Source organism: Bos taurus, chromosome X, assembly GCF_002263795.3.
Source record: "Bos taurus isolate L1 Dominette 01449 registration number 42190680 breed Hereford chromosome X, ARS-UCD2.0, whole genome shotgun sequence".
Lineage (NCBI taxonomy): Eukaryota > Metazoa > Chordata > Mammalia > Artiodactyla > Bovidae > Bos > Bos taurus.
In genome coordinates, this window is record NC_037357.1 from 87,873,902 (window position 1) to 87,879,729 (window position 5,828).

General features: G+C 42.3%; 1 pseudogene; it reads right to left on the reverse strand.

Annotated features, from left to right (window-relative positions):
- Nucleotides 1-4,116: 4,116 nt before the first annotated feature.
- LOC781938 (glycylpeptide N-tetradecanoyltransferase 1-like) lies at nt 4,117-5,270 on the reverse strand (annotated as a pseudogene).
- Nucleotides 5,271-5,828: the final 558 nt, after the last annotated feature.

Below are 5,828 nucleotides of genomic sequence, written 5' to 3' on the forward strand. Positions count from 1 at the left end.
CTCTAGGACTCCCAGTTTCCCTCACCTGAGAAATGGCATGGCAAAATATACAAACAGGTGAGTGATGGAGGCATCCTGCAGCACTAAACGGGTTTTGGTTGCTCTGATGAATCCTAAGGACTAATGCGACTTTGCCCCCTCCACCACCAGGCCTGCGCTGCCTCTTCCTGTCCCTTGTTACTGTAGCCTGCAGGCATATGAATCTTTGCTAATACTGCTGGCAGATGTCTTGAGGCAGGAAAGGGAACCCCAGCTGGGAGGGAAACTGCAATCTGAAAGGGACCCTGGCAGTTGCCTAGCAACCATCAGACCATACAATAGTCTTGAGAAGTGTTTGTCTCCTTTGGCTGTCTGCTCACAGGAAAGCAGACTGGGAAAATGTAGGGGGTTGGGGTGGGAGGACTAGTGTCAAAGAGTCTTTCTTTGACCAAACTTTAGTCGCACTCCAACTATCTTGTCAACTAGGCCCTGACTTTTTGAGCTTCTGTGTTCCTCTGTGCAGCATCCAATTTTAGCAAGAATCCTGCTAAGTCTGTTTAACCAGAATGCACCTCCTATCTGATCACCCTCAATATTTGATGGAATTCTGCATTCTCTACCACCCCCCAGGTGATGTCTGATCACCCAGACTGCTTTCAGTTAGATTCCTGTTGGTTCAGTGTAGCCAGTATCCCCCCTTACCCATGATGTTTCCTCTTAGTTGTTTTTCATCTGCTGATATACCAGCCCAAACCCTGTTCCTTGATTACAAATCCTGACTTTTTCTTGTTATATTCCAAGTTAAGCCCAATCTCTCTCCCCCATGGCTGACTCCATTGTAGTAATTCCTCAATAAAGTCTGCCTTGCTGTCTTTAACAAGTGTCATGAATATTTTTTTTCATGAATACTTGCAAGATAAGGAGCTGAAATCACCAAGCACAGAGTGAGGCTTTCCTCAGAAAAAGCACCATTTGGTGAAGTTTGTATATGGTCAAATAATTTTTAACAGCTAACTGGAGTAGCATTGCTAGCCAGCTAGCTAGACGTAGACAGCTCCTCTTGCTCTCCACAGGTTGCCAGACTTCTAGAAAATTAAGAAGCAGGCTGGGTCCTTTCTCCACATGTACAGCTTTTTCTGTTTGAGATTATTTCCTGTCTTATTATTACATCATCATCTTGGCTACAAGGTCTGCATTGGGCACTTTCCTACCGGACGTGGATCTCAGCCAAGTGATGGGAAAAAGAATAAAGGCTTTGTGTCTAGAATATATAAAGACCTCTTACAACTCAATAATAAAAAGATAAATAACTCAATCAAAAGATGAGCAAAGAATTTGAATGTACAATTCTCTAAATGAGATATATGAATGGCCCCAAAACAAAAGATGCTCTGACATCATTAGCTATCGAGGAAATGCTGCAAATCAAAATTACAGTGAGATACTACTTTACATCTACTAGGATGGCTAGAACAAAAAAAGATAACAAGTGTTGACATGGAAGAAACCCCCAGTAAAAATGGCCATCATCAAAAAATCCACAAACAATAAATGCTAGAGAGGATGTGGAGAGAAGGGAACCCTCCTACACTGTTGGTGGGAATGTAAACTGGTACAGCCATTATGGAGAGCAGTGTGGAGGTTCCTTAAAAAACTAAAAATAGAGCTACCATATGACCCTGCAATTCCACTACTGGACATAAACCCAGAGAAAAACATGATCTGAAAGGACGCATGTTCCCCAATGTTCATTGTGGCACAGTTTACAATAACCAAGAAATGGAAGCAACCTAAAAGTCCACTGAAAGAGGAATGGATGAAGAAGATGTGGTACGTACACACAATGGAATATTATGCAGCCATTAAAAAGAGTGAAGCAATGCCATTTGCAGCAACATGGATGGACCCAGAGATTATCATACTGAGTGAAGTAAATCAGAGAAGAAGAAATATGACATCCCTTATGTGTGGAATCTAAAAAGAAATGATACAAATAAAAATGATACAAAAAAAGAACTTACAAAATAGAGACTCATAGACTTAGAAAACAAACTTATGGTTGCAGGGGGGAAGGATGGGAGGAAGGGATAGTCAGAGGGTTTGGAATAAACATGTACACGCTGCTATATTTAAAATGGATAACCAACAAGGACCCCTATGGTATGGCACATGGAACCCTGCTCAATGTTATGGGGCATCCTGGATGGGAGGGGAGTTTGGGGGAGAATGGATCCATGTATATGTATGGCTGAATCCCTTCACTGTTTGCCTGAAACTATCACAACATTGCTTGTTAACTGACTGTGTGTGTGCTCAGTTGTGTCTGACTTTTTGTGACCCCATGAACTGTAGCCCGCCAGTCTCCTCTGTCCATGGACTTTTCCAGGCAAGAATACTGGAGAGGGTTGCCATTTCCTACCTCAGTGGATCTTCCCAATCCAGGGATTGAAGCTGTGTCTCTTGTGTCTCCTGCACTGGCAGGCAGATTCTTTACCATTGTGTCACATGGGAAACCCAATACAAAATAAAAAGTTTTTAGAAAACACTAAAAAGGTAAAAATAAAGCTATCAAATCAATCCAATTAAAAAAAGAAATAGAAACACTTATACACTGTTGGTGGGAACATAAAATAGTATATCCACTTTGAAAAATAGTCTGGTGGTTCCTTGAATGATTGAACGTAAAGTTATCATATGACCCAGCAATTCCACTTCTAGGTATATACCCAAAAGAAATGAAAACATATGCCTGCACATAAACTTGTACATGAATGTTTCAGTTCAGTTCAGTTGAGTTCAGTCACTCAGTCGTGTCTGACTCTTTGCGATCCCATGAATCGCAGCACGCCAGGCCTCCCTGTTCATCTTCAACTCCCAGAGTTTACTCAAACTCACGTCCATCGAGTCGGTGATGCCATTCAGCCATCTCATCCTCTGTCGTCCCCTTCTCCTCCTGCCCCCAATCCCTCCCGGCATCAGAGTCTTTTCCAATGAGTCAACTCTTCGCATGAGGTGGCCAAAGTACTGGAGTTTCAGCTTTAGCATCAGTCCTTCCAATGAACACCCAGGACTGATCTCCTTTAGAATGGACTGGTTGGATCTCCTTGCAGTCCGAGGGACTCTCAAGAGTCTTCTCCAACACCACAGTTCGTTTACAAGAGCATTATTCATAATAAGAAAAAGGTGAAAACAACCTAAATGTCCATCAACAGACAAATGGATAAGCAAAATATGGTATCCATGCAATGAAATATTATTCAGCTATAAAAAGGACTGAAGTACTGATACTTATGCTACAACATAGATGAATCTTGAAAACATATGCTAAGTAAAGGAAGCAAGTCACAAGAAAACCTGTATACTATATGATTCCACTCATATGAAAGTTCAGAAAAGGGAAATACATAGAGACAGAAAGGAGATTAGTAGATGTTTAGGGTTGGAAGAGGGAATGGAGATATGGAGGGATGGTTTCTTTTTTTAAATTATTTATTTATTAATTTAGCTGCCTGGGGTCTTAGTTGCAGCATGTGGGATCTTTTGCTGCAGTGCATAGACTCTCTAGTTGTGGCGCACAGGCTCAGCGGTTTAGTGTGGACTTAACTTGCTCTGTGGCATGTGGGATCTTAGTTCCCTGACCAGGGATTGAACCTGTGTCCCTTGCATTGTGAGGCAGATTCTTAACCATTGGACCACAGGGATATCCCTAACTGGTTTCTTCTTGATGTGATGAAAATGTTCTAATATTAACTGTGATGGTTATACATATCTGTGAATAAGTCACTGAACTGTACATAGTTTATTACACACACACACACACACACACACACACACACACACACACACCTAGTAACTCCATAATATGCCAATCATGAGCTAGTTTTCAGCAGTTACCTTCCCTTGATCATAGCTGAATAACAATGTAATTAATTGGAAAACAGGGAAACCAGAGACATGGCTAGAAATGACCTCACACAGCCTATACCATTGCAATATAATCGTCAAGTTCAGTGGAGTTTGTAAAGCTGGTTCAGTTCTGCTCCCCTTGGCAGAAATTCTCACGTTTGTAAAAATGGGATCAATAAGTTCCTAGTTTGAATTGTCAATGGCTTTATCCAGAATATCACTGGCAACTGGTTACTGTAACACCAGCCCAACTTTTTCTGCCCCCATGCTGAGGCACTTCCAATTGTAGATAATACTGTAGGTTGCTGTCCCCATACTGAACTTGAACTTCTCCAGGAAAGTTTTGTTCTCCATAAGATTCACTGCATTGAACACGTCAAACCCTTTCATTTTGGTGAGAACGAGGGTATTACTCATGAGTTCTAGAAGAGGGGTCTGAGTATGAACATTGTAGAAAGAATATGCAGACTTTAGACTCTTGTGAGGCAGATGGTTCATGATGGTGAGCAGAAGTGTATAAAAGTTCAGGAAATCTATCACCTCACTATTCACATTCTCCACCACAAAACTGTTAATGATAGAACTTCGACAATGTTCTGTAGAACCAGTGTTCCACATCCTCCTGGCTCATGACTGTTGTGACCCAAAACTGCTTCAGGTACTGGGTGAGGAGCTGGTGCACTACGAGTATGTTCTTTTTTCCCATTGGTCACACCCCAGCTGTCTTGAGAGTCTCTGGCAGCTGGTAGAGCTTCATAGTGCACTGCATGGTCAGAATTCAAGTGGAAGAACTTCACTTCAATCAGCTTCCATGGGTTTAGGGACCAAGGCCAGTACCTGCAGGTGCCAACAGGCTTTGGTAATACCATTGTGGCCGTGTAAACAGCTTGGAAGATGCCTTCCAGGTAAACCCATCAGGTTATCTCATGGATCAGGACTGGAACCACCTTCTTGGAGTACAGCTTCTGGTGGACACACAGGAAGTTGATCTCTACCATCTTCTTCTCTGTGTAATATGTATGGATGTTTGCTGGGATGGCAGTGATGAATCCAACCCATTTCTGACTTGAGACCACCCGAACCCCACAGTGCCACTGGGAAAGCCAGCTAGGTGGCTGGAGAGCCCACAAAACAAATTCTGGGGAATAATCAAATCAGAACATGTTGTCATCATCTTCCACATAATTCTCATTCAGGAGGGTGTTTTTTGCAGATTCCTTGACCCAGTGAAAAAGACCTGAATGGCCTTCTGTGTTTCCTGGGTCTTCTGCTGGCAAACAGTTCATCTGATGAACAGGCTGATCCTGAGCTGAATCTGTCTCACTGCCTTCCTCTTTCTGCTTCTTCTTTTCAGTTTCTTTTTCTCCTTTTTGCTCCACTGTCATTGGATAGACTCAAGCCATCCTGACTATAGCTGGTGTCCTCCTCCTTCTTGCAATCCCTGCAGTGCTCTTGGGCCTTTCCATTCCCTTCCATCATCTGCAGCAGTGGAAGTGCCAGTGGTTTCCCTGCTGTATCACTCCCATCCACCTTCTTGAGTTGCCTGTACATACACTTTTAATGGGTGAATTTTATGATATGTAACATGTGACTTATATCTCAAGGGATAAAAGGAATGAGAAATACTTAACTAAATCCAAATAAAAGTGAGCAATAGAAGGCCTTTCTTCACCTCCTACACACACGCACACATACTGCCCTTCCAACTCATCCATGGTACCTAGAATAATTCTTGGCATATATAGTAGGTACTCAAATATAGATCAATGGAACAAAATAGAAAGTCCAGAGATAAACCCACGCACCTATGGACACCTTATTTTTGACAAAGGAGGCAAGAATATACAATGGAGAAAAGACAATCTCTTTAACAAGTGGTGCTGGGAAAACTGGTCAACCACTTGTCAAAGAAGGAAACTAGAACACTTTCTAACACCATACAC